This window comes from Crocodylus porosus, unplaced genomic scaffold (genome assembly GCF_001723895.1).
Source record: "Crocodylus porosus isolate Cpor-Errol unplaced genomic scaffold, CroPor_comp1, whole genome shotgun sequence".
NCBI classification, from domain to species: Eukaryota; Metazoa; Chordata; order Crocodylia; family Crocodylidae; genus Crocodylus; species Crocodylus porosus.
The window spans coordinates 1,270,045-1,283,481 of NW_017728939.1; positions in this window are offsets into that span (position 1 = coordinate 1,270,045).

Genomic DNA, 13,437 nt, shown 5'->3' on the forward strand with positions numbered 1-13,437 from the left:
CCCGCGCCGCTCGGCCCGGCCGTGCGCCCCGCTCCGCCGGTGCGCTGGCCCCGGTGTTCGCGCGTGTCATTTTAAAATAATTTTCACCTTTAACGCGGCTCTCTTCTGAGCACTTAGGAGGAGATCAGAGATTTAACCCTGGGCAATTACTCGGCTGGACCGAGGGGGAAGCGGAGAACATGCACATCCTGCCCCCCCTCGTTGTGTTTGCAAAGGAGTCCACTCGCAGGCCCTGAAATGAGCCGGGGCTTCAAACGACTGCAACTGTCAGGGCTGAGCACCTGGAGAAATCTGCACCCAGATCCATGCACAGAGCCCCTTAAACCCTGATGGTTAGCTTCCTGTCTTCTTTTCTAGAAGAAAAAGCAACCAGAGCTAAAAGAAAAGACAGGACATTTAAAACAATCAAATAAGCCTCAAATCTCAGTCTGACTCCTGAACAAGACAGCTCCTTTTTGTAGGGACCTTTTAAGGACCTGCCTTATCGGAGAGTCAAACTGATATTTGAGGCTTCTTTGCTTGTTTTAAATGTCCTGCCCTTTCTCAAAGGAAAGGTCCCACCCAAGTGTTGTTGAAAAGTGGTTATTCCTGAACTATAACACCCACAGAAAGAAGGGACAACAGGTGCCATCCGCCCCTTCCTCCAGCCCCACCCTGACCGGAGGATGTTAAATATTAGGGGGCTCCGCAATCATTACTGCTAGATGTGCACGCCAAGACAGCGCTTATAAGTAAGTAGGAGAGAGAACGCTTACTGTGGACTTTTCTTTTCTACTTGGTGACAAAGGTCAGTTGATGGATCGTCATTATCATGTTCTTTTTGGAAGACATCAATACCTGAGATTTATGAAAATGATTAAAAAAAAGGCACCTGAGGTTATGCTCCTAGCACACAAGACATCCTGTAGAAATACACTGAAAATACCGCAGGTGACAAACACAGCTGAACAGAACGTAGCAGGACCTGCTACTGCCAAACTCACACGTCCCTCTCACGCCAAGGGTCCCTGCTCTGGCTCGGTGGTCCCTGCCTCCATTTTTGTAGCTGTCTGGGGGAAGAAGATCAGTGCTGTAGCATGTGGACGAGACTGCCCAGGATACAGACTGCCCTGGAAGTTGTGAAATCTTTTTCACTGGAGGTTTTCAAGAAGAGGTTGCATAAGCAAAGGCCAGGGATGTTTTAGGAGCATTCCTGTGTTCGTGCGGGGGCTTGGACTAGATGGCTCTTGGGGTCCCTTACAATCCTATGATTCCACAACTGGATCCTGGAGCTAACCCAGCTATTTCTAACCAAGCTATTTCAAACAAAGATTTTGATTTTCATCCTCGTGGAGCCATTCCTGCCATCAGAGGCAGAGGTGACTGGTGAATGGCCACGTGCAACTGAGGGCAGACTTCTCCACTGCTCCGCATCTCGACTCTTCATTTACACACGTGCACAGTGAGCACAGGAGGGGCGCGACCTGCTGCCACTCCGATCGGGTAGCACTTCACACCCAGGCGGCTATGTCCTGAACGAGGACACAAGGCGCGAGCCAGATTGGGAATCAATGCCTTGCATTTTCCAAAATGCTCAGTGATGCCAGGTGCCCCTGCCAAGGGAGACAGTGCCCAATTCATGGTTGCCTGGTGGTTCCTTTGGGAAAAGGGAGGCATAGCAGAGGCACACGCCCTCCTGCCTACCCAGAAAACACTTCTTGTGCAAGACTCCCTTGCACTTACGGAAACTTAAGGGCCTGATTCTTTTTTCCCCTCCCACCAGTGCAGCCCTATTTATCTCAACGGAGCTACTCCTCGTTCGTACCTGTGTGAGCAGGGAGGAAAAATCAGGCCCATTTGTTTTAAAAAGTGGTGAAATTCAGGTCCCAAACCCGCAGCCCTTCTCTAGCTTCCCCAGCAATCATCCAGGGGGCTGCTGTGGACATGACAAAAAAAGGAACACCCTCTACCGTGGACCAGGCTTGATCTCCCCGAGCTAGGCAGCCTTTATTCCTTTGCCAAGCAGTACGCATCGACGTGTGGGGATGGGTTTCAGAGCTCTTAATAGTTAAGCCTTCCCCCTTGGTACTAAATGCATTTTTAAAAGAAGGTTAATAACAACTAAGACCTGGGATTTCCATGTGCCTCATCTGAAATACTTAATTCTTAAAAGCTACTGTTCATGTTTCAGGGAGGTCAGCAAGCCCTTTAAATCACTGCTTGCTGGGATTACTTCAGTTACAATATCCTCTGTAGTTTTTAATTCATTTGAGCTGGTATTTAGCAGCAGATCCATGCGCTTTAACATCAAGGAAGCAAATGCACGGCCTTCTAGGAAGCTTTCTATTAAAAATTCATCGCAAACTGTGTCCCAGACCTCTCAAGAGCAAAGCTCTCAGTAGAGTCATTTGGGTGTCTGGATCTATTTTACAGTTAAAGGACAGGATCTGAAAGCAGTGTGCAGGGAAGGGGCGTGTCGTTCATTCATAAATCAAACAGCAGATGCTGGGTCCAAGGGGCTATGCCACTGTGACATGCTGTAACCCCAGAGTAACTCTTAGATTTGATGTTATTACATTTGTATTGCCCTGCAACACATGGAGCCCTGGGTCCTGGGCTAAGTGCCTGGTGCTGGGCTCTGGACAAGCACAGAATAAAAGGATGATCCCTACCCCAAAGAATTTGCAATCTAAGGAAAAGCCAAGGGGAGTTTTGCTTGCACGATAAGCAATAAGAAGCCACCAACTTGATGCAACTGTGACAACTGCAGTGGAAGCATGCAAGGCTCGGGGGTTGTCGTGACAAGAGCCAGTTCGAACCCTTAGCATCAGGGGGGCCACCCCCCAAAATTGTACACTACTTGAACACGAGTGCTCCAAGGAGGACTCCAGCTGGAGTTCAAGCTCCTGTATGTGAAATCTCAGCCCTGTAAAGTGAATAGCACATTTCTGTTGGCTTCAGCAGGGCCAGGATTTCACCACTGGGATCTGCAGGGCCAGGAGGGCTTGTTGGTCTAATGGTTAAAGCACAGGCCTTGGACTGGGAAGAGTCCCCATATAGATCTGATTCTATTTATAGGCTTGCTCTGTAACCTTGTCCCGGTTTCTTTCTGTTTTCATCCATTTTACTTGAGTGTAACTCCATGGATTGCAATGGAGCCAATCCTGATTTACACCAACGTTAATAAGAGAAGAACCAGGTCTCTCTCACCTCCAACCACACATGCTTACTGAAGGGACAGGGAGCCTGCTCCTTTATTCGCATGCGGTGGGAGCTCTCATGCCTTTATTTGGTATCCATAGAGTTACTCTGATGTGCAAACATTAGCAAGGGGAGAACCGAGCCCAGGACACGCGTCTTTTCTCACATCAGTCTTGTCTGCAAGCATCTTGCTGCATGCTTTTGAATAACTATTCAAGAATACCTGAATCCAGTCAAAGTGGACAGTCATTTCAGGTGAGATTTCAAAAGCAGCCAAGTGCCTTAGGAACACAAGTGTCACTGACTTGAGATTTGTGCTTCTTAAATTACTCACATCTCCACCCTTAATTATTCAAGACCATAATTACCCTCTCCCCATCACAGCATAGAAATAAGGTCCCGCTCAGCCCTCACATCTCTGTGCTGTCAATAGCAGGCTGAAGCTTCTTGGAGCATGGGTCCCATCTGCCACTTCCACTCCTTCTTAAAAGATACTAATGACTGTCAGATCCTTTTAGTTCTTAATTAATTTCAGAGTTCAATTGCAAATAGGAAACAAGGCATCTTTTGCCCTTACGCATATGAATATTACTGTTCCATTTAATGTGGTTACACGTGGAATGCTGTTATTCATTCCTGCCTGCAATAAAAGCCACATGTTTTTAAAACTTTGCACTTGAAAAAACTTTTAGGAAAGAAATCAAATATGTTTTGTATGCATGGCATGAGATAAAAACTGGTTATAAATATTCAAAGAACAGTTAGAGCTTTATGCCTGATTTAAACAAGTGAACAGAGTGGTAGGGCTGTTCAAGTAATGCAAGAGTCAAATCCCAGCGTTCCTTTAAGAATGTGCTTATGCTCGGAAAAGAACGATGTAGTCGAAGGCTATGGAGCACCTAAGGACACCTACTTCCTCTGAAAAGGGTCAAGGGTTGCTAATGGGTGGGCCTGCGCCCACTGAGTCAATGGCAGCCTTTCCCTCCGGGTTTTTGGGCGGTTACACAAAAGCAGGGATCCGTCACAGGTGGACACCGGTAACTTCAGGAGTGTATCAACAGCCCCGCCACATTGTAATCTGGGATTGCTGGGCCAAGGTTTTCTCTGTTCACCCCTGTAAATCCAGGGTCACCAGCATTAAGCATGGATTTGCTAGTTTACATCATGGTATGTCTGAGCATCCGCTCAATCTGAGCATTATTGCCTGCGAGTACAGTCAAGATTGTATCGCACGAGAACCGCCATTGTGCTAGTACTGCAGGATGCTATCACAAGCGCTGATCAGCCACTGGCGTTTTTCAGCTCACACTGCTTATCTGAGCAGAGCAGGTGGGGTGACCAGTAGCAGGCCTGCACCAGTGATTCCCGTGGTACTCGCACCAGGAGGAGCCCAGCTGGTGCTGGAGCAAGCCTGGGAGCGCTTTTCCCCCAGAGTGCTTGGCGTGGCAATCTGCTGAGCCCTTCAGAAGGGGCGAGAAAGAAAAAATTCCAAAGGAAAGAAAAAAGGGGAAATGTCTGTGTGGCGGGAAGGAGAAGTGAAAGTCACATGATAATTAGAAAAGTACAGTGGAGACAAAACAAACAGCACTGTTATTTAGTACTGATAGCAGAGGGGAAGCTGGGAGCCCCAGTCGCAGGCCATGCTGCTGCTGTGCTAGGTGCTGTACAAGCACGGAGGGGAAAAAAGCCAGGCCACTCCCCTGGCCCCACGTGCGGCAGTGGCAGCAGAAGGGCGACATCTGGGAATACCCTTGACTGGGGAAAACCTGTGAACACAAGGCTGGAAGGGACAGCCTCGCTAGGATGGGCAGGTCACATATTCCCTTTCCTGAACTGATCTCATTCAATCTTAGAAAGAGTTCAGGTGCCTCCCCCAGTTCTCCTATTAAGAAGCATCTCCATAACCTAATTTCCTGTCTAAATGTAATTTATGGACAATTTCTTCCCATTTGTTCTCAGGCTAATAATGTCCTTTAGCTTCAACAGTTCTCTCTCCTCCCCATGGTTTATCCTCCTCGCCATGCATTTTAAAGAGTGATATCCCCTCAGCCTTCATTTGGCTAGACTGAACAACCAAGCTTTTCTCCCCTCTTCCCACAAAGCCAGCCCTCCATTCCCCTGCTCATCCCAGCAGCCCTTTTCTGCACCTCTTCTAGTTTGAATTCCTCTTTCTCAAGCATGTCTTTAGAAAGGACATCTAAAGCCACTGCTTGTACAAGATGGAGCTGAGACATTCATGGAGGTGTCTCAGCCTGTTGTTCTCCACCAGTTCTCCCTTTGCTACTGCTGCCGTCTGCAGCCACATCACAGAGGCTAGCCAGGCAGGACGGAGCTGCATCATTACATAGCCGGAGACATCCAAGGAGCATCCATCCACTACTGCTTCCTGGCCGCTGTTGGTCTTTAGTTGGCCATGCTCTCCCCTATAATCCTGTACCAAGCCACTAAGCCAGGAAGATGTCAAGGGCGGGGGGCACAGAGTGATGTCACTCAGCTGTAATAATAATGTGTACCGCCAGCACTGATCAGGCTAACACAAAGCTGCCAAAGTGCTATCAGATCAGGAGATGGAAGCCCAGAAAGCATCAGTGGTTTACCCCAGATTGCACAACAAATTAACAGCAGCCTCCATGCCTCTGATTTCCAATCCCTCACTCTAACCCCTAGACAATCCTGCCGAGATATGAATAAGATATAACGAGATACGAAAACCAAGCTCCTATCATTGTGTGGTCATTAAACCCTTTGTGGCCCTGGAGGAGTCATTTCCAACCAGGGTGCCGTGGACCCTTGAAGGATGCTGAGGGGTGTGAGGAGATACGTATCTAAGCAAAGCCTCAGGCTTGCCCTACCTGGCCAATCCCCGACCCCCACTGCCTGGCTCTTCTGCAAGAACGTAAGCAATGTAATATATATACATTCATTTTTTAAATTGAGTAATACTCAATAAATGTTATAGAGGGAGGCCTCGAGTTGAATGAGGGGTACTTTGAGCTTAATGAGGTTCAAAACCAAAAAGCCTGTGAACCACTGATCTGGCCAAATTCCAACTCTATCGCTCCATGCAGCTTCCCTATTTCCAGCCCACCCCACCCCACCCCCTGCCGACAGTTTCCATAGGATATGGCGTTCTTCACCACATGCCCAGAGCTGTTGTGCAGTATCGCTGTGTGTACTGAAGAGCTGCAATATTTTATCTCAGAAATGCAATAGCATTTGGCATGATCCCAATGGGCAGCATGAAGTGTGTAAAGTCTTTTGGGATAAAAAGTAATTAACACTGGATTATTAATACATTCCTACACCTACATTGTCATGCATAGTGTTATATCACAGAGTGCAGGACTGAACGTGGAAGGACCGAGGAAAGGAAGACTACCAAAAATGTCTTGCCTATGTGTATCCATCAGTGACTCAATCTCATCAAGGTCACACAACAAGTCTGAGGTGCATCAAAAAACATCAGCCTTCTCCCTACAAATGTATGGATATAACATTCCTGATGCCCAATAAACTCTGAGGAAGTTACTTGTGCGTGAAGAAAAACCAAATACCAGAGCAATCTTCTACAACATTAGCTAAAACAATGGCCAAGATTTTTAGGAATGAGTACTGATTTTCAGTGAACACTTGTTCTCTGAAAACTGGACCCCGCTGAATTGTTGCAAGGAGGATACCCAAAACCAAAATCACTGGTTATCTCTGAAATTTCTAGCCAGAGCATGTGGTAACCTGTTCTAGGCACTGGTATCAAACAGGAAGCACAAATAACTCACGATGTTATAGTTTAACATAGAATCGCATACAGGCTTTGTGGGCTCTGCATTGTGGTCTCCATACAGCACATCGCAATAACGCCAGGATACGTGACAGTCAAAAGTATTTGAGTGGGTGGGCTTCCAAAGCAACCTTCTTCTGGGTTCAACCAAAACCATGCAAGTCCCAATATGTTATCAGAGTGAAAAATGTTAAAACAAAATCTGTAACTTGCTCTGGTAGCATAATCTAAAAGTCTTTGATAATTTATGTTAAGAGAAAAATCAGCACCCAGCCTCTGTGGTCAAGACTGTCTACCTAGGCAAATCACCTACCACGACAGAGTTTTGTAATCTCAGCTCTTGTACAAGGAGATACCAGGAAAGTACACCTCAGCACAAGGCTGTGACTGTCTTCAATGCTGCCGGTCAGAATTCCTGATAAAGGGTTAATGGGGAGAGGACCGGTGGTACCTCAGGGAAAACGTAACTGCACCCAAAATGGGGTAGCAGAGGTACGAATGTCAACACTGCCCTCTCTGCTACTCTGAAACAAAACCATGCTCAGAAATATCTACCACTTCCTTTGTGGGTGCTAAAATTAAAGCTGGATTGAACTCAGCCATTTTAATTCATAGGGAATCTATGAAAAATGTCTCTGTAGGAAAGCATAATTTGATCCTTTGGCTAGAGCACAAGACCGGGAGTCAGAGAACAGGTTTACCCCCAACTCGGCCACGTGCATGCTGTGGGATTTTTGGCAGATCAGGGTAAACGCTTTTTGCCTTTATTTCCCTCTCAAATGACGACTGATCATTTTCACTCTCTCCTAAAGGATATTCCATTCCTAGATATCAAATGTTAATAATAAATAATATTTCTACTTAAGCTTTCATTCACCTCCCTTGAGTTCTGCATTATGTGTTATGTTTAGCCAAAACAGTGGAGTTTATTGATGAGAATATTATGAATTTATATCACCCTCTTTACCCTGGCTCCAGTTTATGTCAGTCTTCCCAAGAAAACAGGCTTCTTTTTAACCATGAATCTGAATTGCTCTATCCCCTCTTGGCAAAAAACCATGAACCCTAGGAATATGCTCAAAATGCTGCAGCAAGTTTGCTGACTAGTAAGAGCAATCGTGTTCACAGCAGGCGCATCCACACAAGATGTTTTACTGTGCAGCAGACTCATGTGTGCATGGCACGTGCATGGCAATGAGGGCACAGTAGACTAATTTACTGTGTGGCCAGACAGTCCCGCCAGATACAAGTGATATCCAACAGCGTAGTAAATTACTGCACATAAAACACACGTGTAGGTGGTGACATCAGGAATAGTTTACTTCAGCTCAAATTGAGCCAGAGTCCATTCAGTCATATAACTGCACGTGTAGACGCACCCAGCACGTCCACTCTGGATTCTTCAGTGGCTTGCCACAGAGTCATGGCAGGAGACATCCAAATGGTTTTGTTAGTATCTGATCCTCTTCACTTGTTAAGCTCTTGGTTACGCGTGAGCTCCCCATTCCTTGAGCCTCCACCTGATGTACAGTTTTACTCAGATCCCACCTGCCTTTTAAAAACCCCATCGGTGTATTTTAAAGACAAAGTTCTAGGAGCTTCAGGACTGGGCCAGCTGGAGGGGTAGGTCTTAAAATTACCTCTCCAATCAGGTCCCAGGGCACTAGCCAAACACATTTGCTTGACTGTGCCTAGGCCTTTTACATCTGTATCAGCACAATCCTCCCCATATTAAAATCTTCCCCACCTCCAATGACTCACTTAAAAAGCTGATCGCTCTATATTTATCACTTCCTGCTCCAGTCCCCTTTCTTCTTGCCTTGGACCCCAACTGACTTCTCCTGACTTGTCTGCCAAGGGTGGTTTCCATTAGCGTGTTTTTATTGTTTGAGAATGTTTGTGCTGTTGTTGTGCAGAGCCCCGAGTGCCTTCCAGGGGCTGGGGTGGAGGCGGGGAGCAGAAGGGGGTGCTTTATAAATAAAACGATTTTATTATTGGTATATGTGGTTTGTCAGATTGCCCAGCTCATGAGCACTAATCTGTGGGAGGTTTTTCAGCCATTAAATTCAGAGAAAGTTTGCAATGTGACGCGATTTCAGGCTGGATAGTATTTTATCCCCCTGCAGAGAATGGGTAGGTAGAGAACCTGAAAAATGACTACAGTTTTTACATTTAAAAGGGACAAGTCTGTGCGACAATTCATCCTGGAAAGCAGGAAGAGAAAGAATGAAGCAAACCTGGTATTAGAATGAACCAAGCTACAGGACCCAAGATTACCCATTCTGAGCTGCATCTTATTCTTCATTATAAGCACTGTGATAGTACCTTGGGTCTTCTGTCGCAGACCAGTGACGGGTGTTTTGCAGAGAGAATCCCTCCCCTGAGGAGTTCCCATTCAGACTCTGAGCTGGATTTATACCTGAGAGCTGAATGTGGCTCTCCACTTCACAACCGTGATGTAAAACTGGATGCCTTGAGCAACTGCTAGATATACATGTCCTTAAATAAGGGTGTGTTCAGACATTAAGAAGTGTTTTGAATACGTGATACTCCTGTCTTGTGTTTCACTGGTTGAATGCAATGGTGCTCAGATCAATCAAGAGCTTGCAGTGAATAAAATACCTGCTGCATTTTGCCTCGTTGGCTGCTAACGGAGCTTCCACAAGCACATCTCGGTTTCTTCACATTTATCGGTCATTTCAAAAGAATGTGCTGGAATTGGATTCTTTTGCTGGATTTCTTTTTAACCACATGAAGCCACATGGAGTCAGAAGAAGCACATAGATGTGCTGGGGGCTGCCTTCTACTGCTGGAAACCAGAACAGATATGCATAGACAAGCCTTTAGATCAGGGCACTTTCAGAAAGAGAAGCTGGAAGAGACACTGGGGGGGCAAGAGATGAGGTAAAACAGGTGAAAAAGGAACAGGATGTGCTGACTGACCTGGAGAAGAAGTGAATGAATGAAGGAAGAAATAATGGGAAAGAGAAGAAAGTGAGCTCAGCACCAGCTGGGAGAATGCCGCTGTTCTGAACAGACTACGAATTCATGGCATGGGGTAGCGTGATGTGAAGCAGACAGGTCTATTCAGTCTTTCTTTTCTTTAACTTGCTTTCATTCAGCTTCTAATGTTCTTACACCTACATGCATGCACACACTACACAGGTAGGACCAAGCATGGGGTTTTATTCATGGCTGGGGGCATGAGATCAATTCCTACTTGGAGTGAAAGGTATGGCAGCAGAGGTGGAGCAAAGCCTCTGAGAAGCAACAGCATGGGTTTCTCAACTACTGTACCTTTCTAACACATGGAATGAGTCACCTGATGACCTGACCTGGAGCTCTCTGAAATCAAAAGAAACATTTCTAGTGGCTTTAACTAGCTTTGGGTCAAGTTTGTGTTCCAGAGAGGAAGAAGAAAGAGCTGGGATGGTCATACAATGGTTTTGCCCATTATCCACGTGGCAGCTTTCCACCAGAACCATCAAAGTCAGGCCCAGTGATGTGCCTGCCCCAGTGTTAGGGGCAGGAAGACCTTATCTCTTATACTACCCACGAGTAATCTGTCCTGGATTATAATAGCACCTTCGAACAGGGGGAGCATGTTCCCTGCTTCGGGTGTAAGCTTTTCACTGGAGGAGTCTGCCCACATACAACATCGTGCAAGTGGCCAGAGGTTTTAGTTACAGGTGAAGTGTGGGTGCCCCTTTGCACAGCAGCCTCTTTTAAAGGCAGAGGTGTGTTGGATCAGGGACGCTCTGGCCCTTTTTAAAGGGTCCAGCTTCCTTGTGACAGTGTTTGCACTGGTTCTGAATTCAGTGCCGTCTCAGGTCCTTTACCAATCCCACTGCACCAGCGGTGACTCTAGATAGCACAGCCGTAGTGAATATACTGCAGAGGACTGCTCTGCATAGGCATAGGCTGAACAGGTCGTTCCCACTCATTAACTTTGATGCACCAGCTCTGGCAGCTTTACTCATGCTAAATAGGAAATGCCTTACTCCACACTGAAATCCACAGGGGGCTAATTTCAGAGCAGGCTGGGGCTAGTCAGTGTGAGTAAGAATGGCATAATCTGCCCCTCTCAGTCCCAGATAAGTGTCACATAGCTCCGGGAAGCAATCAGGAGCATGCATCTGGTTACAAGTCGCAGCACATGAGTGGATTGTACATGGACCAAGACTCAAGACTTCTTCAAAGGCTTCAACAACTGTTCCACAGCAATCACACAAGTTACAAATTAAGCCATGAAATTGCCAGTGAACACAGCTCATTAACTCTACCTAAAAGCACAAGGCAGAAAAAGCCAAATAAAGTTATTAGTGCCGTCTGGGAAACCCTTTTTCCAGTGCCATAGACTCCTAACCACAGTCGATTCCATCCCAGTCATTTCAGTTACTGCAACTCATTGGTTCTTTGTCACATTTGAAAATAATTCTCCCTTTTCTGCTAAAGCTATGCAGCTCAGGGATCATTTATAATATCCTTTCATACTCAGAATTCAAGTCCAAATAGCTGATTTATGCTACCATGGAGCAATGCAGCAGCTTGAGAGCTTGCTTTATAGGAAATGTAACTTCAAAATGACTAGAGCATGCACGTTTAACTAGCAGCTTCTTACAAATGCCTTTAACTGATGCAGGCAGTAAATACTTCAAAGAAGTGTGCAAAAACAAGGTGCATCTTTGATTTGAAACAGTATACACTGCATTTCTGAAGGCTCTCAGCTTGTTGCTTGTATTCCTACCTGTTCTTCTCCAGGCAAAGACTTAAGTGTAATAGATACAAAACAGGGATCAGGGAGGCTAGGGGACCTGGACAGCTCAGGGGACTGGAAATGCGGTATGGATGCTCCCCATTAAGGGCCTGCTCAAATCCAGGCCTAGTCAATAATGACTAAAAGTTGTTACTGCTACCCCTCAAGCTACCGGAGCAACTCCACCAACCAGTAGCAGGCTCTGGGAGATGCCATACCTAGCCAGTATGTTCCATAAGCAGGTTTTGACATGTTTGGTTTCAGGCTACCTTTTCGGTTGTGTTTGTAGGAACAGCAGAAACCCCTTTGTGAGAACATCCCCCAGAGGTCAAGCAGCTTTTGTTTCAAATGAAAATGCAGCACGTGCTGCTCTTCACAACACACAACGGTGGTTGTGGTGGCTGTTGCTGCTGCTAAGGAGCTCTTCCCCAGTGTCTAATTCAGCTATCCCTCTCCCCTTTTCATCCATGTTGAGTAAAGCATCTTTGCCAGAGGGGTTTTCTACAAATGGGAGCCTTTCCTTTTCTAGCTGCTCCTGCCAGAATTCCTCAAAGGGCCGGACTCTAATATGCAAGCTCTGGCTGAGCACCACCTTGCTCCTCGGCTGATCCTAGGCTATCTGCTTCTCCCCCTGTGTTTGCTTGTGAATGAATTGTGTCTGGAGCTAGGGCACTGACAGATGTGCAAGCCTCCACTCTAACTCATGGCACTTTGCATAATGCACCATGATGTACAGTGCCCTTGACTGAACACATGTTCACCTGGTGGGTCGGGGGGATGCGGGGGCGAGGAGCCTGCAGTGGAGTAGCTGCCCCTCTCCACCAGTCCTAACCCCACTTCCAAGCTCCAGTGTGGTGTCCCCTGAAGTTAACGCATGGCGTGATCGGGGCTGTCTGCAGGAAGGGAGGGAGAGAGGGAAGAGGGGAGGGGAAGTGAGCTGTGGGCTGGGGTATGCTAAGCCTGAGCTGGAGAGGGGACTGGGTGGAGGCTGCGTGAGGCAGGGGGGGCTCAAATCCACCTCCCCTGATCCAGCTCAGGCCAGGCAAACCCCAGCCTGCAGCTCACTTCCCTTCCCCTCTCCCCCCCTCTTCCTGCAGACAGCCTGAATCACGCCACACATTAACCAGAGGGAACACAAGTTCCCTACGGTGCTCCGAAGTGAAGCACCTTCATCCGACCCTCATTAGATGAGTGTTAATTTATTGCACGATTGGCCACTTTTAAAGCGCTCTGCTGCCATGGACATGCATCGTGGCATGGCTGTAGAGTGCTTTTGGGGGGCCGATCATGCAACAACTGTCACTTCTGTCTGCAGCCAAGGAAACACCTTTTAGCAGGTGGATTACAACGTTTGAATACAATGTCACCTGACTGGGACTCTGACAACCTGAGTTTTCTTTCTGGCTCTATCACTGGCATGCTGGGTGATCCGGAGGAAATCATTTCCTACCTCTGTTTCTCTCTTTTTTCATCTCCCCTGTTTAAACTGTAAAAGCTCCTAGCAGGGTATGCTGCCTTCTCCTGGAGCATAGATGGGGCCTTCATCTCAGCAGGGCCCCCCAAGCCTTACCCTACTACGCAGAAATAGTGATGAAGTCACCATTACAAGGCCATGTGGAATGACCTTCAGTTCTTAAAAAGAGTTCAGCAAATACTTCACAGGGACCTCATTTTGAAAGATGCAGCCTTTCTCCTGAAGACTGCCCTCCAGCCCCTCGTGATC